Source organism: Vespa crabro, chromosome 3 (genome assembly GCF_910589235.1).
Source record: "Vespa crabro chromosome 3, iyVesCrab1.2, whole genome shotgun sequence".
In the NCBI taxonomy this organism is placed as follows: domain Eukaryota; kingdom Metazoa; phylum Arthropoda; class Insecta; order Hymenoptera; family Vespidae; genus Vespa; species Vespa crabro.
The window spans coordinates 1,257,501-1,284,816 of NC_060957.1; the positions used below are offsets into that span (position 1 = coordinate 1,257,501).

At 36.4% G+C, this 27,316-nt stretch overlaps 1 protein-coding gene across 6 annotated transcripts in view; it reads left to right on the top strand.

Moving 5' to 3' along the window:
• Nucleotides 1–27,316, top strand: part of LOC124423103 (teneurin-m) — a 628,739-nt gene that overhangs the window by 460,423 nt on the left and 141,000 nt on the right. The window lies entirely within an intron of this gene.

Genomic DNA, 27,316 nt, shown 5'->3' on the forward strand with positions numbered 1-27,316 from the left:
GACGCGCGTAACAACCTGCAATTTTTTTCACAGGAACGATCAAACGCCTCCGATAAGAGTGGCGCTCGCTTGGACGCACACACCCCTTAACACAGTAAAGGAGAAATAGAGGGAAAGATGGAGGTGAAAGTAATGGGGTCGATTAAGATCTTGAAAACTCGCGAGGTAGAGAGACGAAAGCATATACGAAAGCCTATTTATGGCTCGTTATCGTTCGATTATCATTATTAATTGTACGTGATTGATTTCATCGAATGTATTTTTTTTTAAATAGATTAAAAAAAAAAAAAATATAATATATATATGGGATACAGTAAAGTGTAAGTTAAATATAATTGAAAGTAGAATTTATTGAAAATAATTACAGATTTAACGCTTAGCATTGGCAAACGATAGATCGATCGATCGATTCACTCTTAGCTATGATCTTTCTCGTCTCGTTGATCTAATCAAAACTATTGTCTATTCCTAGTTGTTATTTTTATCACGTACAAACTCTCGTGGCCATTCTCATCCCCATTCTAATTTGTGTGCATACACTATCTTTTTCCTATTGATCTTTGTTCTATTTCTTGTTTTGTTGTCTATCTTACTTATGCTGCATTTTTATCACTATCTCTCTCTCTCTCTCTCTCTCTCTCTCTACTTTTCACAAACAATGCATCTTAGAGAGACCACGTTCTGTTCTACTGTCAACCGATTTGTCTCATACACACATACACAATAATTAAAACTAACTAATACTAATACCTTCCATCTTTTTATTCGAATGTCGATAGACTTACTTATCTCATGCACGTATAGACACAGCTAATTAATTCTAAAATCTTCCATCTTTTATTTAACTACCAATTAGACTTATCACATACATACATACGCACACACACACACACACACACACACACATATATATATATATATATATGGATATAAAAATATCGCGTGATAATAATTTTTCTAACTTTCGATCTTCGTCACGAAGAAATATGTCGGAAGTTCCTTTTTAATTAATATTTAGTTCTTTGAACCTTTGACCGAATTCTTAAATTCCTTATCCTATATGGAAATAACTTTTTGACGAACGAAAGGAGAAGAAATCGTTTTGAAAGACTTTATGAAACATTCTACTAAGTTTAAGTTTAAGTAAGTATTTCGTAACAACCTAAATTCAGGAATAGTTTCACGAAGGACGTATTCTCTTAACTCTAAAAATAATTTCAGTATGTCAAACATTCGTTTAACAAAAGAATCAAATTAATCTGCCTGGCCAGTATTAGAAATCGGACGAAGCATTTCAATAAATCAGGAAAACCGGGAGAGTACAGTGGTCTTCATTATTTTTATCGTCGAACGATAAGGGTACTTCCTTAACGTTATCATTCAATTTCAAGTGTAGTAAAAGTATCCCTCGGGAAATAAGCTGATATGCTTAACTTGTGAAATAAAGTACCAAAAGCAAAGAGAAAGAAAGAAAGAAAAAAAAAAGAGAGAGAGAGAGAGAGAGAGAGAGAAAGAGAGAGAAAAAGAAAGAGAGAAAAGTACTAGTGGTTCGATCGAAGGATCGCTAAAGTAATGATTATAATTTATATGTGTGTACATATGTACATACATATGTATATATGTATGTATATATGATGATAGAACATTACATATATACACGTAGAATGTGTACACACGTATATATATGTATATAACGAAACATTGTTATCCTCGTATAACCGTTTTAATTTCAATTAACACGAACCACCGGGAAGTAGCCCCGAGACAGATTTTAATTTATAAATTTCTACAAATCCTTTCTTTTTTTCTCTTTTATTTTTTTTTTCCTTTTTTTTTTTCTTTTTTTTTGTCGCTCTGTTACATTTGGATTCCAACGTCGATATAAAATGCGATATCCTATTACGGAATTTAAAAATAGTATAATACATAGATACGTATATATATATATATATATATATTTATGTACGCGCATGTGTGTATGTATAGGATTGTGTGCACGCAATGTGTGGGTACGTGTGTGTATATTTATGTGTATGTGTATGTGTGTGTACCTATGCATGTTTGATATCGGATTTTCGAGGAAGGATAAAGATAAGAGAGAGAAAGAAAGAGAGAGAGAGAGAGAGAGAGGAGGGAGAGAGGGAGATAGAGATAACGAAAGAGACAAATGTAAAAGAATCTTTATCCTCATCCTTTTTTTTTTTTAATATCCTCTCTTTTTTTTCTATACAATTAAACAGAAACACAAAATTTTCTCAAAACTTTTCATATCAAAAAATCGGATTTAATATTCGTCGGATCACTTCATTGATTCAATTTTTGATTGATTTATTCACTTTTTTTTTTTTTTATCTTTGTCCATCATGTCAATGTTCTCTATCGAAGAAATAAAGATAGAAATATAAGAGGAAGAAGTAGAAGAAGAAGAAGAAGAAGAAGAAGAAAAAGTGGAAGAAGGAGGGAAGGAAGGAAACGAAAAGAAAAGAGGAAACGAAAGTTAAAGAAAAGAAAGAAGAAAACGGACATATTGACTTTGCAAAGACGAAGAAGACGAGATGGATTCCTTTGCTTTCTGTTTACTCGCTCGTCTAAACCAGTCCGCAATAAGGGAATCGGTCCAACCTCGAGAATTCGTTCGGATGGTCGATGTTTTTCTACTAGAGGCGGGGGGAGGTGGGAGGGAAACACGTTGGCGACTGAAAAGAGAGAGAGAGAGAGAGAGAGAGAGAGAGAGACAATAGGGTGGATAGGAAAATAGGAGGGAAAAGGGGGGGGGAGGAACGAAAGGGAGGAATAGAAGGTGGAAGAAGTGAAAAATAAAAAAGATAAGGAAAGATGAAAGATTGGAAAAAGAAAAAGAGAAAGATAATTTTGCACGAAAAGAAAATGGACTTCTGGGTAAAATTAAAAGAGACTTTATACTACGTGAACGAATTCGAAGTAGAGATAGTAATCTTCCGTTTCAGAGAGAGAGAGAGAGAGAGAGGGGGGGGGGAAGCAGAAAAGCTGAATGAAATCTTTCAAAGTTTTTTTGATGCCGATTTCTACAATCGATTCTAATCGAATTCGATGATCTCTTTTTTTTTTCTTTTTTTTTTTTTTTTTTCGTTTCACGTGATTACAACGCGTTCATTATTAACCCACGTCAAATAATCGTGAAATTGTTCATTTCAATATGCGACCCCTTCTCCCTCGTTATCTTATCTCATTCGTCCATTCTATCGACTAATACGCAGACTTCAAAGATTCAAAACTTATTAATTTAATCGAATCAAGTTGATATAACGTGGTTTTTAATTAGCACGACAACCGTGGGTCTTGAGATTATTAATTAAAATCTTAAAAAGGATTAGAAAGATAATTTGAATCTATTTTAAAATTCTAAAACGATAATTCCTGATAATGTATAATGATGTTTATTTATAATTATTAACAAATCATAGAATCTCTTTCTTTTCTCTTTATGTTCGATGTAAAGAAAAAAAAAAAAAGGAATAAGATAGAAAAGAATATTATTCAATTTGAAAGATCAATTACAAAAATTATTTACTTATATGTAAATTTAATGCATAAATATATAAAAGCATACGCATTTACGTATATATTTTTATGTGGACCTTTTAAACGTGCGTGTCCTTAATGAGCCTCGTAGAAAGTTCGATGAGAGAAAAAATAAATAAGGAAGAAAAAAAGAAGTCAAAAAAAAAAAAGGAAAAGAGAAAGAGAAAGAGAAAGAGAAAGAAAGAAAGAGAAGAGAAAGCAAAAGCAAAGCACGTAGTTACATTTTGCCTTAACACCTGCTCTTAATCGGTAGCGTGCCAGTTAGCGAGAGAAGAAAAAATAAATAAAAGAATTCTCTCTCTCTCTCTCTCTCTCTCTCTTTATTTTACACACACGCATACTTTCTCACTCTTTCATTCTCTCATTTTCTATTTTTCTTCATTTAATCGTTCGCTCACTGGCGAACGTCGCGAAATCTCGGTCCTCTTCCACGAATCGAATGACACGAGCAGCGCGAGCGTTCGGCCAAGATAACGGAGTATGTTAAAGGTAAGCCAGTAAAGTTGCGCCTTGTGCTCGGCTATTATAAGAAAGCAACTACGCTAATCAAATTGTAAATTCGCTAAAAATGTAAATTCGACGAATCGCCGTACGGCTATCTGGTTCGTACGGGTGGAAGCGAAGAAACAAGCGAGCATGCACGCAACCCTTTCACTCTCTCTTTCTCTTTGCCTCTTTACCTCTCTCTCTCTCTCTCTCTCTCTCTCACTCTCTGCATCGTTTTACACATAAGCACATAGTTGATACGTAGGCGAAAGCATCGTCGTCTTCGTCGTCTCGTAGTAGCATCTAAAGTTCATTTGCATACACGCCCCAAATGGCAATGATTTCTAAACATCCCTAACATGTACGATTCGTCTCTACACTCTCTTTCTCTCTCTCTCTCTCTCTCTCTCTCTTTCTTTCTCTATGTCTTTCTCTTTCATCTTTCTCTCTTTGTCTCTTTTTTATCTTACTCTTTCTCTTTTTCTTTCTCTCATTTTCTCTATCTTTCTCTCTCTCTCTCTCTTTATCTTTATCTTTATCTTTATCTTTATCTTTCTCTTTCTCTTTCTCTTTCTCTCATTCATGAATCCTCACGCTTCTTTGTTCTTATCTCCCTCGACGACGATTAATTACTGCAAGCTTTCGAACCGTTTCGTGGTCTCTCGCGGTCGAAATCACGAAACCCCTTGACGATCCTGTCGACTTTCATTATAATCGGAAAGGCCCGGAAATTCGAAGGTACAATTTTTCTTTCCTTTCATTTTTTCTTCCTTTTCCCTCTCTTTTCTCTCTTTTCTTTTTTTTCTTTCCCCTTACCTTTCTTCACATTTCTTTTTCTTTTCTTTTCTTTCCTTGTTTTTTCTTTTTTTTTTTTTTTGTATCTTTAACCTCAATAATTTTTCTCTTCCTCGATTTATTTCATTATTTATTTAAATAAATCCCTCTGAACGTTACGATAAGGAGAAGAAACAATATAAAAATAAAATAAAATTTCACGGATAAATTCGATCGATAAATTGTATCAAAATCTTAGTCTTTATCTTTCCTTTGAAATACGATAACAATTCCTCACGAAATACGATTGATTTATTTATTTATACGAAAAGAAATTATTTGTATCAATCTTTCTTTTCTTTCGTTATAAAGTGCATTTATTAGAAATGCAAAAGGGAAATACAGAGAGGCAGAAAAAGTCTGGGATTATCCATCTTTCGAATAGAAATCCAAGGAAAAAGGGAGGATGTCCGAGGTTAGATAAATTAACGGGGACCGAGAAGCTAATAAATATAAAAGGGCAGGGCGACAATGTCCATCGTACCGTGAAACTCGATGTAAGATTCGTGGGCCCTCCATCGAGCCCTTCCACCGTGATTAAGGACTTCGATTTATCTAGTGCGTGTCCAGGCACTGCCTTGTACCATATATATATATATATAACCTTGGTATACTTCGAGACAAAACTTACTATAGGAAATAACAGCGTATATGGAAGGAAGGAAAAAGAAAGAGCAAAAGGGCAAAATCAAGTCATCTAAAAAGCTACGGTTAAGCGGGTGTTCATCCGATCCTTTATTTATTTTCCCCTGACCCGCTGTAATATTCATCGGGATGAAATTGATTTTGAATTAGATCTTCTCTTAAAGATCTCCTCTCTCTCTCTCTCTCTCTCCTCATCTTTTCCCAATGCCACCCTATACTTCCATTTCCACCTACCTAACCCTAACCCCCTCAATTTTCCCTTAACCTTTCCCTCTTTAGTCTTTTAAAGGATATAATACACGAGGTTAAGTAAGATTTAATAAGATTTAGAGAAATTATTTCGCTGAAAGATTCCTTACGTCACCATCGAAGAGAACATTGAAATACTTTTATTTAAATTTTCTCTTCTATTTTGATTTTAATTCGTCATAACCTTCTCAAAAATGTGTCGTATTAAAAATTCTATCCAATAATTTTATGGAATATAGAGGATTAGGGAGTGATAAAGAGAGAGAGAGAAAGAGAGAGAAAGAGAGAGAGAGAGAGAGAGAGGAAGAAGGGTCCAAGCAACAATGTCCAAGCTTTTAAATTCTATTTACGCTCAATCCATTTAATCGTAACAGGAGGCAACATCAGATGGCATTAACGAGAGCGTACTCTTTCTATCTCTCTCTCTCTCTCTCTCTCTTTCGGTGAAAGACGAAATCCACTTAGTTCATCACCGTCCCTTTACCAATGCGCCAATCATCGATCACCCGATGCATCATCAAGCAGCACTCGGGTTCTATGTGCTCTCCAGAGTCCAACGATTTATCGAAAGAGTCCAGTGGGATGCGAAAGGGTTCCGTCCGGCTAACGAAAGGGTGCTAACGATGTTGATGCATCGTCGTAGCGTCAACAGAGAAAGAGAGAGAGATAGATGATAGATAAAATGAGAGAGAGAGAGAGAGAGAGAGAGAAAAAGAAAGAGAGAGAGAGAGAGAGAATGTGGAGGTCAGCACCCTCTCTTGCATCCCATCGACCTCACTCGATCCTCATCGTTAGCCTTAACTAAAGGAAAAACGAGATTCCAAGCTGATAGGCCAAGGCATTTTGTCAAGCGAGTAAAAGTGTAATCCGAGCCTCGGCTTGGCTCAACCTGGGCGGGGTCTTTAACGATGACAACAACGACGAAAACTCGAAGGCTAGAAAGGTGGAAGACGAAGAAAAAGGGGGTCGAAGTGAGTGTGTAAGTTCGCGTGCCATGAGGACGTGGCGTGCCAGGCTACTTTTCGGATCGGTCGATGCCTTCGTCGGTACCGTGCACAGACCGACAGGGCAGTTGGCGTGATTTCCAACCCTCTCTCACTCTCTCACTCACCTATCCACCTCTCTCTTCTCATTGTTTCTCTCTCGCTCTATCCCATTCTTTGAACATAAAGACCACACCGGATATGAAACTAACTTCGTTCGAATATCACGTCCTGACTGAATCCGATCAAAGTCTCGAAGACAACGGGTTCATGCTTGGAGTCACGTCGAATCCGTTTCCCAACCCTTCTTTTTTTTTTTTTTTTTTCTTTTTCGTATATATCGAAGGGGAAGAAAAAGTGTTAATTGAAGACGAGGAAGTTCGAATCCTATCCCTCTCTTTCTCTTTCTCTCTCTCTCTCTCTCTATCTCTCTATTGTTCTTTTTTTCTGGTCTTTTCGTTGCCAGAGGGCGTATCAAAACTCCATTAATAAATCAGTCTCGCGGCTTTTCAAACTGCCACGAGATATATGGGAACACTTCCGGCTTTTCGTAGCTCACGCGAGGAATGTAATCGTCGCCACCCCTTCACTCTCCTTCTCTTTCTGTCTCTTCCTCTCGCCCCCTTTACCCCCTCTTCCTTCCGCTCTCTCTCTCTCTCTCTCTCTCTCTATATATATATATATATATATATATACATATATCTATTTGCTTCTATCTGTCTCTCGTTTTTCGGTAAAAGATAAAAGTCGAACTCACCCACTCACGAAGTTTAATCCAGCAGCACTCATTCCATATTCCATAGAAAAAGCTACGACACGGACGGCGGCAGCTAACGAGCGACGTTAGACAGGATGCAATTAGTAAAAGTCCTCTTTCGAGGTTACCTACGCGTCTTCTCTTTTCTTTTCTTTTTTTTTCCTTCTCTTTTTCTTTTTTTTTTTTTTTTTTCTTTTTTCTTTTTATCTCTAAAAAGAAACGACGAGCGTCGACTGCCGTCGTGTGGTAGGTAGAAGAAAGTAGTGTGAGAGCGGTAAAGCGTAGAGAGAGAGAGAGAGAGAGAGAGAGAGAGAGGGTGGTAAGATGGAATGAGAGAGGAGAACGAAGCGGCAGCCAGTACAGCTTTCAATTGAAAGTCACTCCGGCAAGCACCTAATTTATTTCTTTCTCTTTTCTTTCCGAGCGAATGCAAATGAGCCTGCTCGTTCGTTTCTCTCATTCTCTCTCTCTCTCTCTCTCTCTCTCTCTCTCCCTTTCTCTCTATCTATCTATCTCTCTCTCTTTCTTTCTTTCCAAGCTCGTTCACGTCTATTCTCGAAGGAGACTCGCGCGACCATTCTTGCGGCTATTCGCATCAGTATTCCTCTCATTTGTCTCGCACTGATTGTCCGGGAAAGCGTAATGGTGCAATCTCCAGCGCCGAAGCTTCTCAGCGTAAAGAACTTTCCGACTCTAAAGATAGATAGAGAAAGAGAGAGAGAGAGAGAGAGGAAGAGGTAGAGAGAGAGAGAGGGAGAGAGAGAAGGTAGCAGTACCTTTCGCCAAGTCACGTATAACGCCGTCGTCCCAAACGACGAGACTTTCACGTACGAATTTTCCCCAGCTAATCAATTTCTCTCTTCTTTCCACTCGACGATTAAGCCTTCAACGGAATATCGGAAAACTGGAGAACGAACGACCTTTTTTTTCTTTCCTCTTCTTTTTTCTATTTCTTTTTTTTTTTTTTTTTCGTTCTTTCGTTCTTTCCTTCTTTCTTTCTTTCTTTTCTTTTCTCTTTGCTTTTCGATTGCTCGCTAACAAAGGACCTTGTTCGAATGAGAAACTCGGAAATAAATAAAAGAGGACACTCGACGGGTTCAATCGTACGAAGAATATAGACGGCAAAAGAAAGAAAAAAAGAAAGAAAAAGAGAAAAAGAAGGAGTTAGAGAAAATATGCTTTGATTTTTTTCTTTTTTCTTTTTTTCCCCAAAGGACCGAAATACGGGATGAATCACTTTTATTAATCTCACTATTCGCCGGGATGAAAATCACTTGACTGATGAAAGTACGAATGACCGATATATATAGCTCGAAGCACGCTCCAATTCGCGAACAAAGGTATACCACATACATTCATGTTCTCATACGAGTCAACTACTCGAAGGGATTTTAACAGTGAGAAAGAGAGAGAGAGATAGATAGATAGATAGATAGATAGAGAGAGAAAGAGAGAGAGAAAGAGAGAGGGGGTCACGGACGACTAGTCCGCGTTAAGGGTCACGCTCGGTTGCATCCTACTTGCACCACTCGCACGCTCTCGGTCAATGCACGTTGACCGAGCAGAGCGGCAATTTCTGATCCCGGGGCACGACATTGGATTGGCATGCGCGGACGAGGAGAAAGGCAAACGACAACGACGATGAGGACGAGCGACGAAGAGACACGGAGTCTTGGAGTAGGGATAGACGCGTGGGAGCAGAAACAGATTCCTTGCCCATAACCGGTTCGCACACGTTGCCCACGATCTCCTCGCACGAGTTTACGTTGCCCCGGGTTAGGTAAGCCACCATGGCCGTTGTGAGGTTAAGTAACCTCCAATATCATCTGAGAAAAATCGTTGAAGTAGTTATACAGAAAACTTGCATCTCTTTGAAAAAAGAAAGAGAGAGAGAGAGAGAGAGAGAGAGAGAGATAGATTTTTTTTCTTATGAGTACTTCATATTTTATATGTTTAACATGTTATAATATATACGTATATATAAATATATATAAGTCGTCGTATATGAACGGTGAAAAATAATAATGTAATCACGTGTACGGTTGAATAATATTTTTAATTTTTCGATATCATTTCTCATTTTTCGATATCATTTCAACGAGTCGATTAAGAGCAAATAACGTTACTGCGAATTTATAATAATGATATTAAGGTTAATCATATTAATCATCGGTAAAGGTATTTTTTAAATGATAATGATAACTTACTAATTCTTTATATATATTTTTATGATTTTAATCAATTTTAAATTCAAAGACTTCATTTAAACGAGGATATTGTTTTTTTTTCTTTCTTTTTTCTTTTTTTCTTTTTTTTTTTTTAATAAAAGACACATATCATGGATGTGTAAGATTTATACATCAAACACAATTGTCTCGTACAAATGAAAGCTCTGCCATTGTTTCTTACAATATATCTTGCACAATATACGTATATATCTTACATTTATTAAAACGTTGGCGTATTAGATGATCGTTAGAAAATAGAATGACCTTAAATTGTTGAACGATTTACCGCAGTTATCTAAGCTATCGAAATTCCATCGAGACGATGAAGGAGAAACGAGAGTTTATAGTAGGAGTGATAGTGTTAGTAGGAGAAACTTACTAATACCTACTACTAGTAGTGGTAATAGTAGATAGAGAAGGAGGAGTAAAGAGGGAGAAAGAGAAGGGATGAATTTCCTAACGTTGGGACGAGCGTGCGTCCAGCGAACGGGTCGCAGGTCGAAGGATAGTATCGAGAGGGCCTTGTGCATCGATGCCACGTAAGCAATATTGATCGAATGGCTGCATTACAGGGTGGCCCAAGAGGACGAGAAGAGTTCGAATAACGAGGTGGGGGAGGATAAAGTGGTAGTGCTGGTGGTTGTGACTATGAGGGTGCAGAGGCCTTGGCATCGAGGTGGTCGAGACCCAACAGTGCACAGAGCTTCATTACAGACTGACTAGGGGTCGTGATCAGAGTTTCTCTCTCTCTCTCTCTCTCTCTCTCTCTCATTCTATTCTCCAGCAGCAGTAACATCAACGTTGCTTCTCCCCCTTCTCTCTCTCTCTCTCTAATCATCCGATTCTGTCTAACCATCCACATAGTACTATCCGTCTTTCTTGGCATGGCTCACTCTCTGCCAACTCCGTTCCGACTATCGATGCTTCACGCTTGATCGCCAGCCCCTTACTCATATACACATAGACTTAGGTATATATATATATATATATATATATATATGTACATCTATAACACATGACTGGTGCCCTTCTCTACTCCCCCTTCTGACCCGGTGCGGTCGACGAGATCCATGCCGAAGATATTAATAGGCATAGTTTGCGAAGTGGATACTGTTTCGCGTGCGCCCTACCTTCGCGTGTGTTCTACGTTCTCGGACGTGTTCCTCGAGTTCGGTGAATGCCGATGAACGACGAGATATCTATGAGACGCCTGCAACGATCCCACTAGACTTCAGACTCTTCTCCCTTTTTACACCCTATTTTCCTCAAGTTCTTCACTTTAGATCGCAATCGAGAAGTGTTATACATATATATATATATACACATAATTTAATTTATAAATCAAAGAAACGAGATAGTTCTTATGGTTGAATAATTTAGCAATAAAATATAAATAGAATGTTATTAGAATGACTTATCATTCTTATGAAAGCGATATTACGATGCTGACTCTCTGTTCCATTTTCAAAACCTCGACAAATTTATTATCATCGATTACGTTGAAAAAAAAAAGAAAGAGAGAAAAAGATTAAAAAAAAAAGAGACCTATTACTATTTTCGTTATAGTTTCGATCTATCATTTAGTTGCTTCTCGATGGTATTAATTATTTTTTTTTCTTTTTTCTTCTATCTCGTTACTTTCGTTAGAATAGATCGACGTATCGTATCGGTAGTATTACACCCGCATCGTCTGGCATAAAGCTATGTGGGTACGCACGTGAACGCAAAGACTCGCGCACTAATATTTATATACAGGGTTATATACAAACATTCACATATCCACACGATGCTGCGGTGCAGCGTCCCTCATCACTCTGGCTGATTAATTCATTCGTCGTTTGAATTCGAGAGAGAGAGAGAGAGAGAGAGGGGGGGGGGAGGAGGAGGAGGGAGAGAGAGAGATACTAAAAGAAACAAAATAGCAAGAGAGGGAGAGAGAGAGAGAGAGGGAGGTAGGTAGACACGACACATACGTTGCACCCACGCACGTGCACGCAACGATAGAATGTTTGGTCGGACGTTTTGATTCAATGCTGCCTCGGCGCATTGATTAAATGACTTCAAATTAAAACAGATAGCAGGTGCACGTCCAATACGCGACGGACGCCGATACAAAGCCGGCAAGTCTCGTCGATATCCAACCTCTACTATACCATGACTATAGAGCTTTTCTCTTTCTCTCTATCACTATGCATACCTATGTATATATGTATGTATATGTACGTGCGAAAGAGAAAAATTATCAACGGGAGAACGATGAAGCATACACGGTTCATTTCTACGGCCAATCGAAATTGCTAACGGAACAGAAAGATGACCGATTTTAAAGGGAAAGGATAAAAGATCGATTGAAAGCGTACGACATATATATATATATATTTCTTCCTTTTTTTTTTTTTTATTAAATACCTTCTCGATATCAAATATTTTTATCAGTCTTTTTTTGAACTTTTCTCTTTATAACTATCGGCACGTTTAATTATCCAACTTTTCTTTTCATTTCAAATTGAAAACTTGTACATGTACATAACAAATGTTTATCTCTCTCTCTCTCTCTCTCTCTCTCTCTCTCTTTTTCTTTTTCTTTCTCATCTTCTATTTTTTTCTTTTTTGTTTTTTTTTAGTTTTTCTATTTGTTCGAAACGATACATAAAAGAAGATCCACATATCCGGTCGATATAACCTCGTCTCGACGAAGCACGAAGATCTTATCTGGCCGAAACGACATGACCTACATCTTTCACATCGTTCCTTTTTTTTTTTTTTTTTTTTCTTTTTTGTTCCTTTCTCTTCCATCAAGCCGGACTTAGGTATCGATCGTCAGCATCGTAATCGAGATTGTCGAGTGACACTTTTGGGGAATTGCCCTTTTCAACCAATCGTACTCCTCGATATGAACATTGTAATCGTATTTGTCCGATATCAAATATTTTAATAATGTATACCAATCAAATGAAATACTTATTGTGTAATGAAACGAACAAAAAAAGAAAAAAAAAAAAGAAAAGAAAAAAGAGAAAAAACGAAATATACGAAGACGTATAGAATCGACTTATGAGAGAAAAGATAGAAATAGAAATAGAGAGATAGAGAGATAGAGAGATAGAGAAATAGAGAGAGAGAGAGAGAGAGAGAGAGAGAGAGAAATGAAAAAACCTTATCCAACATCATCCCTTCTTCCATATTTCCATCAAACGGATGAAATAATAACGTTCATAACGGAATCACGAAAAGTCGGGGGTGGTCGGTTGCTATTGCGAGTTACATGTAGGTACCGCGTATATACCGTAGTGGTGTATGAATGGCCTCTTTGATCTACGCTTGGCCCTGCGTTACGAGAGAGAAAGAAAGAGAGAGATAGAGAGAGAGAGAGAGGCAAAGAGAGCAGAAAGGAGAGCGCACGCTTACACTTCGCGTACACGCATTGGATCGTGCGTATTCTCTCTGTGTTGAGTTTCGCAAGCGTTTTATACGCAAAAGAGAGGCTTATACAGCTTGGTTACTATCTCACTCTATCTATCTCTCTTTCACTCCTTGATGCTTTCATGTTGGTTAACTGCCGTTATCCCTCTCTCTCTCTCTCTCTCTCTTTCTCTCTTTCTATCTCGTCGATGATGTTACTATGGTCGGTCATGAGTGGGACAAAGATGGATAGATATAAGGTAAAGCGAAAGAGCAAGAAAGAAGAAAAGGGAAGAGAGAATGAAAAGTATACCACGTATGTATGTAGGAGGTAATGCTGATTACTCCAGCAGCAACGTGCCTGAGATAGACAGAAAATAGACAGCGATGGAAAGTGGATTGAAGCTAATAAATGAAAGAGGGTCCAACTGGTTGCTTTCTTTGATTATTCTACTATTTCTTTCTTTCTTTCTTTCTTTCTTTCTTTCTTTCTTTCTTTCTTTTTACTTTTCTTTTTTCGCTCTTTCCATTTCTTTCCCTTTCCTTACGATTCATCTCTATTGGATATCTCATTTGCACGTCTTTCATGTTCCTTTCTCTTTCTTTCTTCCTTACTTTACAATGTCTTACGACTTTGAGACACGACGTTCTCATACGAGTACATACACCATATAATACGTACACCATACGTTCACACCATTAAACTTTATCCTTATTTTACCCAACTCGAAAAAAGCATTGTCCATGATCGTCCTATCCCATTCAACATGGAAAAAATTCACAAGAAATTCTCAAATATATATATATTTCGTATTACTTTTTCTATGGAATTTTAATATAAGCCAAAAATCGATCCCTGTTAGTTCGAATATTATTAGCGCTTTTCATTTCTTTGAAAAAAAAAAAAAGCAAAAAAAAAGAAAAGAAAAAAGAAATTAAATCATTTCTCCTTTCGAATATCTAAATAAACGCGATATAAATGGACGTGAAATGTTTTTACACTTATTTTCTTTCTCCCTTCGTTTTAATCTTCGTCGATTTATCGAACGGTACAGAAAGTATTCTTAATTCGTTGAAAGGAAAAATGACAGCTTCGATTCGACAAAGTCATTTATACATTATCGAAGTTTCTTTCACGTTATCGAAATATTTGATATCGATTGTGTGATATTTTAACGATCAATTATAATGATAAAAGATGATAATCTTAAAGTTGCTATGTACGATGAATAATGGAGGAGGGCTGGGCGGAGAGGAGGAGGTAGGCAAAACTTTTCAATACAATGAATAAATCGTTTTCTTAATTCCTTTTACGACGTATTATCGAATATTGTCATATCGCAAGATGACTTGTTCACGTTTCACGACCAGTGAAAACTCTTTTTCTTTCGATTTCGTCGCTCAAACGAATGAATTGCTCTGTTGATAGCACTCTGCAGTAATAGTTTGGCCTGGTTCCAACAATTCATAATATATAACGTTACTTCGTATCCCAACGAATAGAGAATAAAACTTTTTTTTATCACGAATATTGGGTTTCGTTGTCGACGTCGATGACGTTCGACTAAGATTTAAGTCACGATTTTCTTCCTCGTTTAGGGTTGTCATATAGGGATTCACTTTTCAACCTGGCATAAAGAAAAATTTATAGAAATAATCTTTCATTTTATAAATCGTTTAATAGGAACGTCGTCATCGTATCAAATCTTCATCGTTCATTTTTCTAGGTTGAACACATGCGACCTTCTTTTCGAATTTTCACATTTTGATAATGTAAACGAATGGAAAATTTACTAACTGTTTTCTATAAGTTGGCCAACAAGTTCATGCTGAGTTTCTGCCCGAGTTATCATTCAATGATTGCTCCAGTTAATCGCCGGCAAAACTTTGTTCGATTACGTCGGCACATTCTTTATAAATCAGATCGATATCAAGATAAACGAAATTTTTTCGATTGCTTCGGCAGCTTTTTTCATTCTCTTTCTCTCTTTTTTTTCTTTCTTTTTTCTTTTCTTTTTTCTTTTTTGAGATAATATTGCTCGCATAATCGAGAACAATGTAACAATTTTTAAACGTTTTTTAACTTTGCCATTTTAAAATCAAATCGGGGAAAAGATTATTTGAATTTAAATCGAAGTTATTTGATTTATTAAGAGCAACGATATCGAAATTTATTTGTGCATCTGGTAAGAAAATTATAAAAAAAAAAAAAAAAGAAAAAAAAAAAAAAGAAAAAAAGAACAAATAAGAACAGATGGTATCCTTTTCGTACGCGTTGCAAGTCATAGCAATTTATGAAGGTCAACTTTCTTTCATATCGTAAAATCACCCTCGCGTATAAGCCATTGGAGATGTACTATATTATAGTTCGGAGATTGTGTCTCGAAAGTTTTCCAGTTCTATGTAGAATAGATCAAACGAGAGAGAGATAGTGAAAGAGAGAGAGTAATTGAGAGAGAGAGAGAGAGAGAGAGGGAGAGAGAGAGAGAGAGAGAATAACTCGCTATTTATGAAACACAGCTTGCCTCTCTCCATCTCTCTTTCTCTAACAATAAGAATGATCACTATAGCAGATAAAGAGATAGATATATAGAGAGTGAGAGAGTGAGAGAGAGAGAGAGATATGATCGGGCGAGAGCAATAACGTTCCTTTGAAATCGCAAATATAAAATGACGATGATCGTAATGACGCCCACATGGTGGCCATGGGAGAGGGTCAAGAGGCGAACTTCGTGTTCTCTCTTTCTCTCTCTCTCTCTCTCTCTTTCTCTATTTCTTTAAAGCCTTTCCTCGCCCACACATCGCAATACTCATGGTTCTGTTCTCCCTTCTCTTCTTTTATAGCCGTAGGAGGTATCGATCTGGGGTTATTGCAAGAAATGTCGGATATAATCGGCTTCTTCTCTCCTCTCGTGGGCGATCTTAGTACTCTAACCCTTTCTCTCTCTCTCTCTCTCTCTCTCTCTCTCTCTCTCTCTCTCTCTCTCTTTCTTTCTTCTTCTCTTCACTCGTGAACGCTTTTACATTATCTAGCCGTCTAGAGTCAATGAAATACCGTCTACAAAACCGTCGCAGGAAATGGTCGTTACGATTTCTGAATTGTGAGAAACAAAGGAAATGAATAAAATGTAAAGTACTCACTCTGGAAAGTAAAAGAAACGGGAAGTAATATAAATCGACTTCAAAGAGGCCGACTGAGCTAATTGAAAAAGACCTACCGATTAAGAGTTAAGTTCGCGAGACGAGAAAATTGTTAACCGATTGTTTTCCTTCGAAACGTCGGAAGGAACGATGATTACAAAGCGAGATGACACGGTAGCCGCATTCGATTTGTATTCTTCTTTTTCATCTTCTTTTTCTTCTTCTTCTTCTTCTTCTTCTTTCACTTTTTCTACTTCTTCTTTTTTTCTACTTGTTCTTCTTCGGCAAAAGGTTACAATTAGGCTCACTTCCGATCGAAGAAAGTCGAGAGGAGGTCGCTTAATGACGAGCTTGGAAGCTCGTAGATTTTGCCATCGTCGCCTTCGTCTGAGTTGGAAACCAGAGCAAAAAGAGTTTTAATTTCCGGTAAGAAAAATCAACAGAACCTTCGCTCGTTGCCAAGCTCTCTCTCTCTCTCTCTCTATCTATCTATCTCTCTATCTCTCTTTCTTTCTCTCTCTCCCTATTTTTTTTTTTTTTTGGTCCTTTTTCAACTCTCTTTCTGGTCGTCCAGTCCTCAAACAAAATATTACTACAGCTCAACGCCTTCCCCGACGCGACTTTTAACCGTCTCCTTCCTACTTTTTCCTTTTTCATCTTTATTATTTCTTTTTATTCGTTTCTTCATTCCTCATTATGTTCCTCGCGCTTTACAATTCTCAATCTCGTACTACGTAGACTAATTTTCTTTTTTCTCCCTCTTCTTTTTTATTTCTTTTTTATTTCCTTTTTTCCCTTTTTCTTTTTTTTCTTTCTCTTTCTTTTTTTCTTTTTTTCTTTTTTTCTTTTTTTTTTCGTCTCTTTACCGCGTCAGGATCGAAACGCAATTACACACATTCGGGACACTTCACGATACGCCTCGTTGAATTTTTGCCACGGGGATTTTCACCGCTATTAATACGATTTTTCATATCGGGACACGATAACGCGAAAAATATTAACCCCTTCCGTCTCCCCGCATTCTTCTTTCCCATGATATCGATTTTATCAAATGGTTATATCCTATACGTTATATATATATATATATATATATATATATATATATATATATATATATAAATGTTTCACGTATCATTTTTACTCATCTTTTATTTTTCCTCCGCGGTACACATTGTGGCATTTACATTAAAATTAATCAACAATTTCTTAACGATTCGTCATATCCACATCCATGAAATAATACAAGCTTATTTATCGTTAATCTAATCATTCCAATTACCATTACTATTTATTATATTTTTCTTCGATCAATTACTCATCATCATCATCATTATTATTATTATTATTATTATTATTATTATTATTATTATTATTAGTTTAATAAATTGAATAAATAAATATTAATTATCTAAACGTTATATACAATTATTACGTTCTACCACGTGAACGGGAATTAATTATGTGAATTCTTTTATTACAAATCGGCAAATCATACGAAATAGAATACATATAAAGTATAAAGAATCGATCGTTTAAGGGATACCTTGTAAAAACAGGTCTCTCATAAGCGTATTATGCTCGTGGCAGGAAGCCGACGGAAGTGTTGCGGCTTCGAAAGAACGAGACTGTAAAGATATTGACGTGAAGTCTACGGTAGAAAACGATGATGGAGTAAAAGAGAGAAAGGATGGTTGGATGGTAAGAGAAGAGAAAGGACGAGGAGGTCCTGCTGACTCGGCGTAGCTCGTCTCGAGACTTCGACTGGCTGAGACTTCAACCTTAGTGTCTCCTCTCTTCTTCTTTTTTCATTTCCTCTTCCCATTTCATGTTCCCCTCTTTCTCTCTCCCTCTCTCTCTCTCTCTTTCTTCTACTTTCTCTCTTTCTCTCTCTCTCCTTCTCTCTCTCTCTTTCTCTCTTTCGCTCCCTAGGGATTGACGTAATCCTCTTCCATCATTTCGCAGTGATGATATAAAAAGAGTACTTATGTCGGTTCAATTATGGAAAGCCAGGCCAATAAAAGCTCGTCATTTTCCTTTCTCTTTCGCTTTCCCCATCCTTTCATCTTTTTCCATCCTTCCTTCTTTCCTTCCTTCCTTCCTTCCTTCCTTCCTTCCTTCCTTCCTTTCTCCGTTTGTTCGTTCTATCCTTCTCTTTTCGTTTCCCCTTTTCTCGAGCAAGTCTTCTTCACTGAACATTTTCAACATCAACGAGAAACCATCCGACGAGTCGTCGTAGGATCCTTACGAGAACTTGACTCACGTTCAAAGAAAATTCGTTGAAAAGTCGACCCTTCGTTGGTCCTCTTATGATCTCTCTCTCTCTCTCTCTCTCTCTCTCTCTCTCTTTCTTTCTTCCTGTTTTTCTCTCTCCTTTCTACTTGGTAGTTCTGACTCTCGAAAATTATGACCAATGCGATAGATATGTATGAGGGAAAAGTGAAAAAAAAAAAAAATCGCGAGGAAAATATCTTAACGATTCCTAACGAGATATCAATTATACGAATAAAGAGGATAATGGTTCGTCCTTGATGTAGAAATCTTAAAACGTTTCGGTACTTTAAGAAAAGCAACGAACGTAATAATTATGCCTCGTTATGGGCCAAGTGTCCTCTTTCTTGAATTAAGATTAAGGAAATCGTGGATTGTAGTTAAAAAGATAAGGGTAAAAGTTAAGGAGAATTAAAGAGAGAAAGAGAGAGAGAGAGAGAGAGGGGGGGGGATAGGATAAAACGACACGGAGAAAGGTTTTACTGTAATGAAACATCCAGGAGACAGAAACGAAGGCACGCGACTATTCACGTTCACATTTGCAACGCATTAGACTGCAGCGATCGTTTTTACTATGGTTCCGCATTTACCGCACCATGAACGACTATAAATAATGATACCTGTGATAATTAACCTTCTCTTCCAGCTGGAGTTAACATCAGTATGTATCTAAATACATGAATATAAATGTGTTATCGTATATATACATATACATATACATATATATATATATATATATATATATATAAATTTTCGTAGGTCCCTTTTTGAATCCTTCGGTGTAGAAATGAAAGCTGTTTTTTTTTCTTTTGCAAAAAAGAATATTATCACTTTTTCTCATCTACTCTTCTTCATCGCCACATTTATCCGTATATATATTAGGTCGTCCGGAATGTTCGTGCCGATTTTGTTATTATGTTACCCTACCACAAATCGACACGAACTTTCCGAACAAACCAATACTATATATATATATATATGTGTGTGTGAGTGAGTCTGTGTGTATATGTGTGTATATATATAGTATTGGGTGGTCCGGAAAGTTCGTCCCGATTTGTGGTAGGTAACGTAATAACAAAATCGGCACGAACTTTCTGAATAACCTAATATATATATATATTACTGTTTATATTCATTTATATATGTGTGTCTATATATGTATTATATATAAATGTATATAGACACTTTTCTACTTTCTATTTATCTTTCTCTCTCTCTTTTTCTCTCTCTCTCTCTCTCTCTCTCTCTCCTTAACTTTTACGTTAGTTCTTTCTGTCGCATTTCAATTTCTCCGTTCGATTGCATCGCCATCGACACGGATTCGAAAAACGAATGGACCTTTTTAAGACAAAATGCAAATTGACCGAGAGAAATCAAAACGCGAGTTTCTTCTACTTTCTTGATATCTTCCTCATCGATATCATATTCTAGCTCTTATCCTTTTTATGGATCGAAATCTTCAAGATATGAAAGTCAAGAGAAAAATCGGAAAAAAAGATAGAAATGATAGGAATGATTATGGAGAAGAAATATTCGAGTGTGTTCTCTTTATATAATGTAAATCTTACGTAAACAAATCTATAATTATGATTCAAAAGTAAGAATTTTTTTAAGATCGTATAATTTTTTTTTCACCCCTTACATTCAAATAAATTCTCACGATTTACCTGATGGTATGATCTTTTGATTTTTATCGATCGTTATAACAATTGTTCTTTTTTTCTTTTCTTTTTTTTTTTTTTTTTTTTTTTTAAATAACTACACATATATAAACATACGTAGAAATAATTTTCGTATAACTCTTTCTCTCTCTCTCTCTCTCTTTCTCTCTATCTATCTATCTATCCATTTATCTTTTTCTATTTCGTAAAGGTCCCTTTAATATGTATACTCTCGACGTATCAACTTTTCAAAGTCCCGAAGACATCGACGCAAATTCTAAACGGAAATAAACATTTCCGCTCCAGTCAGAACAACGTCGCACACACGCGATTTGGTTTCCGTCGAAAATGATTAGGGACCATGAGATTTTATAAACGAGGAAAAGGGATAGCTGCGTTAAAAGATAATTAAATAACATGACTTTTGCTACGGTTTATGATACGATAAAGAAAATATCATATATATATATATATATATATATATATATATATATAAATAAATAGATGAAAAATGATCGATGATTTAATAATACGATATTTTACGTCGATACGACGATAAATTTGACAAAATAATAATATCTAAATATATTATTTTAATCTTTTGATCAATTTATAATATAAGGGAATATAAGCGAATTTTCATTGCCCTCGATGATCTTTAAAATTTACATAGATATATGTACGTACACATTTAATTAATTCAGTCTATCGTCTGAATCGATTCATATAATTATCGTAAAAAAATGTCAAGGGAAAAGTTTTTGTCAGAAACATTATCGTAAAAGAAAAAACGAATTTAAATTAGATAAGTACATATATACGTACATATGTATATATATATATATAAATATATATATATATATATATATATGTGTATGTATATGTGTGTGTGTGTATACTAAACTCTTATACTTTCTTTTCGTCTCTCTCTTTCTCTCTCTCTCTCTCTCTCTTTCACATTTTCTTCTTCTACTTCTATATACATATATACGCTTCATTTGAAAGAACACACAAAAAAAAAGTGTCATGTCCTTGAAAAACGAGAGACTTTATACTTCAAAAAAGGAAAACTTTTATACGGGTTATTTTTAGTATCAACGACGACGACGACGACGACGACGACGACGACAACAACGACGACGACGACTACGACGATGGGATCATCGACTGTGATGGTAAAGCTAGTGAGAGTTCGTCGTACTGTCTTTCGCATGGGTTACTCTTTTACATCTCTAATAATGCAAAGCTCTAGAGTCTGTAATTTATTACAAGCACGTAGATACCATCCCGAAAATAGAAAAAGAAGGAAGCTAAACATACTTTTCCTTTTTTTCTTTTCTTTTTTTTTTTTTTCTTTTTTTTTTTTTATGCGAACAGCATCGAGAAATTGTTAATGAATCCAAAAGAGAATAACGTCGAATCTATATATCGGGAAAATTTTAAATGATCATTTTTACGATATTAATGATTATTTTTAATTGGCATCGAATGACTAATTCGTCGGGGATCCTTTAAATCTACTCAAATATATAGAATATATTATTCCAAGAATTCTAAACAACCTCGAATAACAGGAAATGCGGATGTTGATAAAGCCGTTCTTCATTCGTCGATAACGAATAATGATATCATTATAATTAACTCACTTGTCATACGAATTTTCATTCGTGATCAATGTTTTATATATATATATAATAATATATTTACGATTTCTTAGGAATCATTAGGAATAAAAGATAATTAATTCTTTATTCTCGCATTTGATACGATTAAAATATTTTTACTTGCAAATTTTATATTTTCTTTTCTCGTTGCCCCCCCCCTCTCTCTCTCTCTCTCTCTCTCTCACTCTCTTTTATCTTTCTCTTTTTGTCTTTTTTTTTTATCTTATTCTTTTTTCTTTCTCTTTGTCTCTCTTACTGATCGTTTCTCATTCAGAAAGAGATCGTTTGTAGAGACGGACTTTAAATTTGAAGCAAAACCGCAAAAATGCGGTATGCACTTCAGTGGACGACCAGCGAAATATTCTCTTTTTGGTGCAGGCGCGGTTTAAATTTATTTTTAATTAACGTGCAAATGAATGCCGGGTACGAAGCGGCAACGGCTTCCTGCTTATCGGAGGCGCCACTCATCGGTTCTGATAACAACAGAGAGAGAGAGAGAGAGAGAGAGAGAGAGAGAGAGAGAGACAAGATTATTTGCACCCCGTATGCACACATGGGAAAAAAAAAACAATTGTCCGGGAAATGACGTCATCGCAGACATCAATGAACGAAAAGATTTCTATTTTTCTCATGATAGTTTAATCCAATGTTCTCTCTCTCTCTCTCTCTCTCTCTCTCAATAAAAAAAAAAAAAAAAATAAAAAGAAAAAAGACTCCACATTATTACTTTTTTCGCGTTACATGTGTAGTTAAGTATCAACGTCGAATAGGCGTGAAAAAATATGCCAGGGAAATAATGTAAATCGAATTAAATAATAAAAATGAACGTAAAATGTAACAACGTTGAAATCGATTATACGGAAAAAGCATTGTAGTATTGCATCGGTGGACACCTCAAACGAGTAATATGAACACTCTTATTACATTAATTAACACCAATACTCTGGGACACGGAAATGCGTGCGAAATACACCTATCAATGGCCGTAAACGTAAACGCATTAAATCGACCATTTCCGGTTGATTAATCGACGATTGATGACCCTGCGCAGACTAGAGGCGTAATAAACTGTATTCAGGTCGGTAGTATTGGCACGTAGATAGATAGATAGATAGAGAGAGATAGAGAGAGAGAGAGAGAGAGAGAGAGAGAGAGGGAGAGAAGAATAAAGATGAAAAAGAGACAGAACGACAATATATTCGTTATACATAATACGAGACATCGTGAAACTCGAGACAGAAAGGGAATAAAAGGGTGAGGAAGAGAAAATTACAAATTATTACCATTTCAACGATACATACTATCTAATTAAGCTTCAGAATGAAAAAAAGAAAAATAAAAAAATCATTTTATTCGCTCACGATACGATCGAGTATTCTTTCTCTCTCTCTCTCTCTCTCTCTCTCTCTCTCTCTCTCTCTCTCTCTCTTTCTCTTTTATATCCATCCATCTCTCATTCTCTCTTTCTTTCCTGATTATTTATTTCATCAAGTAACGATCAATCAACTCAAAATCCGATCTTTTTTACATTATTAATCGATCATATAAATATTTATTCGATATTATTCATTGGACGATCGATAACGATCGTTGTAACATTTAAAATAAAATAATTTCCATTAATGATTATTCATAATGTTACGAAAAAGGTTTTTGATATTACACGAAGGAAATGATCGGACAAGATAACCGGAAGTCGTTGACGTTTAGAAGGAAACGAAACGATCAAGTAAATCGTTTTGTTCGCAACGAAAAGTAGGTGACTATCTTCCACTTTCGTGCGAACAAAACAACTCTCTCTCTCTCTCTCTCTCTCTCGTTCTCTCTCTCTCTCTCTCTTTCCCTTTCTCTCTTGGGTTAGGAAAGTTCTCGCGATGCGACCTCGCCACGCTCACCGATCGTATTAAAAGCCATGAGTGACGCGTAATTACTCGCATCCGAATTGCAGACAAGCACAGGATTGAAGGGTACGCCGGGTATGTTCGGAGTGACAGAACTTGTCAAAGTTAGATGCACGCGTGCCCTCCTCTTGGAAAAAGATGGTGACGCTAATTGCTTATAAAATATATATATATATATATACGCGTGTGTATAGAAGAAGATAGAAATAGAGATAGAGATAGTGATAGAGAGAGAGAGAGAGAGAGAGAGAGAGAGAAATATATTTATAGATCGATCCTTACAAGCTGCAGGCAGTGATGCACTTTATCTTTCAAGTCTGTCGTGCAAAGCAGCGAACGATAAGCTCCCTCCTTGCCACGAGCTTACTCTCGATATCTCGTTTAAGGATCGACCTTATTCGCGGCACTCGAGAACGAATTTCCTTGGCACGAAGCACCACCATCGTCGTCCTTCGAATTAAAATATAGATATATATATATGTGTGTGAATGTGTATATATATATATATATATATATGTATATTATCATCGTCTGCAACGAGCAATCCATCGGTGGTATGTGCTTTCGAGGAGAGTGACGTTCCATGAATAGCGATCGCAAGCTATATTCTCCTTCCTCCTCTATCTATCTATCTATCTATCTATCTATCTATCTATCTATCTAGCTAGCTAGCTAGCTATTTATCTATCTATCTATCTATTTATCTATCTATTCATCCGTCCATTCATCTCTCTCTCTCTCTCTCTCTCTCTCTCTTTCTCTCTTTCTTTCTCTTTTTCCTCTCTCATAGTTATCTCTGCCTTTGCCGTTAGCGTCGTAAACGCGCCACAGTATTACCATGTTGTTACTTATTCCCCGGCGTGTACTCTGTTAATTAAACGGAGGCGATCAATGGAAGCACCGGTAATCACAAGTATTATCAAACATCGTTAAATACGTACGAGCAAAACTTTCTCATCCCTCTTCGTCGAGGCACCCCACTTCGTCGTCTCAACACGTTAAATCCACAATCCATGGATTTCCAATATTTTTCATTATTGCAAATTGTATATATATATATATATATATTTTTTTTTTGTTCTTCTACGCTCAGTGAGACATGCTCGTTAATTTATCAGAAATTATAAATATATTACATCGGTAATTATGAAGATTATTTGTAAAATTGAAAATTTGAAAAACGTATTGATTGTATATTACATTTTCTATTTTGATATGATTTTAATTATCTAAAAGACGTAATTATTTCAAAATAAAGATAAAAAGCTTACAATAATGATTGAATTTATTCTTCGATTATAGATATATTCTTTTTTGTTTTCAATTTATTAATTATACAATTTATTAATTAGAGTAATAATTTCGTTCGTTTCGTTCGATCGTGTCTGGTTGTGATTTAATGGTAGATGAAGCACGGATTACGAGAGGGGTTTCTACGAAAGAATTTGGGTCCATTGATGGTCCAGAGAAAGAGAGAGAACGAGAGAAATTATAAGACAACGCTTTGTTGTCTCCATGATTTTAAGAGCAGCATCCATGCTTATAGTCTTCCTGGAAGGCGCCGCCTGAAATGGCACCGGCAGCGTTTTACGAGGATTAATCGTCAGAACGGAAATCGTTTGGTAGCGCACGGCAGAGCGTTTTGCGGAACGCTAAAGTGCAGAAGCGAGCGCGCAGCTGCAGCCGTCTGGTACGGTCTGCTTAGCTCAACACGCCGCGGCGGAAGGTTACGACCTATGGCAACGGCTTTAACTCCAAAGATGCTGGAAAGGGGATGAGAGAGAGAGAGAGAGAAGAAATAGATGAAAAAGGATGATAGAGGAAAAAAGAAGATATTCCCATATTTATGAGTCTCTATTTTACCAAATAAAAATTTCTCCCTGCTTGCCTTTAATTAATTTCTCGAGTATTATTTTATCGTAGAAATTACTAAAGAAATTCGTATAAAAATAAATACGAATTTAACAAATGTTTTTGATCGTATTACGAATTCCTCTCACTTCTTCTCTCTTTATCTTCCTATATCTATCTCTTTCTCTTCTCTTGTTGCTCTAACATGTTTCCAACCGGGGCATCTCTCGGTTCAGATTTCTCCTCTTTCATCCTTCTCCGTTGCAGGCGCAATGCAACCACAGCAAAGCCGTGGTTCACGGCTCGTGAGACGAGAGGGGGAGGGTTGGGCCTCGCATCGGTTAACAGGTCGTTGCTTATGTTGTGTCGAGACTAAGGCGAAAGCCACAGACCGTCGGTTATTAAACCATCCCTAATTATATTTCAATATGCGCTCGCTCGCGCGAACGAGAGAGAGAGAGAGAGAGAGAGATAACGTCGAGAGATTTGAGAAAGGGAGCAGGTTTGGTCCAAGGGTTACCTCTTGGAGTTTTGCCCTCCGTTATGTTACTCTCTCTCTCTCTGTCTCTCTCTCTCTCTGTCTCTATCTCTCTCTCTCTGTCTCTCCTCTTTCATCGCCGATGATTCTCTCCTGCTTCGTTAATCCTACCTTATTCCATCGTATAATTAATAGTTCGAACGTTGATTAAAGGACGATATTAAAATGGCGACCCACGTACTTAGGCCACCCGTTGATGCGTCACTATGATTTTTAACGATCCTCATCTTAATCATTTTCCAGGGAAAACATTTCTTCTTTTTCTGTTTTTCTTTTTTTTCCTTTTTTCATTTTTGCCTTTTTCTTTTACATTAAAAATTAATTAACAAGCATTTCGGACGAAAAATAAACGAATAAGATTCATTATTGTTGAAAATCCATACGAACGTAATCGATCAAATCGACAAATTTTTAATTGAAGTAACAAACTATAATCATTATTATCTCATTTCATTGGTTTTAACGAATTATATTTGACTAATGAATTTATTTCTCTTTGTTACAGGTGAGTGGAATGATATACAATCGATATAAAATAATCATCCTCGACAATGTAAGTTATAAAATTTTTCATAACATTAATAGAACAATCGTTAGTTCGCTAGACAACAGGTATAACGTAATTTTCTTTTTATAAATTTAACATTTTTCGTTTTTTTTTACCTATTGATGTACTCTCTCTCTCTCTCTCTCTCTCTCTCTCTCTCTCAGGCTCTCTCTCTCGAACTAGATCTCGCTCTTTCTTACCTAAAGTCTTTCATGGTTGGTAGTAACCCTCGTCTCATTATTTCTCCGATAATTTCTCATTAATTCCCCGGGAGAGTTATTCATCTCTTCTTCACCATTAATGCCAGGAGTTTGCTCGCCCTATGAATAACATTATCTTCATCGTAACCTTTCCTTTCCACGAGCATTATCTCTTTTTCTCTCTCGCGTTCTTCTTTCTTCAAGTGTATTCTACCATTTTATAATCGTAGAGAAAAAGAGAGAGAGAGAGAGAGAGAGAGGGAGAGGGAGAGAGAGAGAGAGAGAGTGAGAAAAATTCCTTCGTTCATCTCACCCTATCCTTAGCCCGTTCTTTTTACTATCCCCCGAATGTCGATGTTATTTCTTTTTTTTTTTTTCTTTTTTTTCTTTTCCTTTTTTT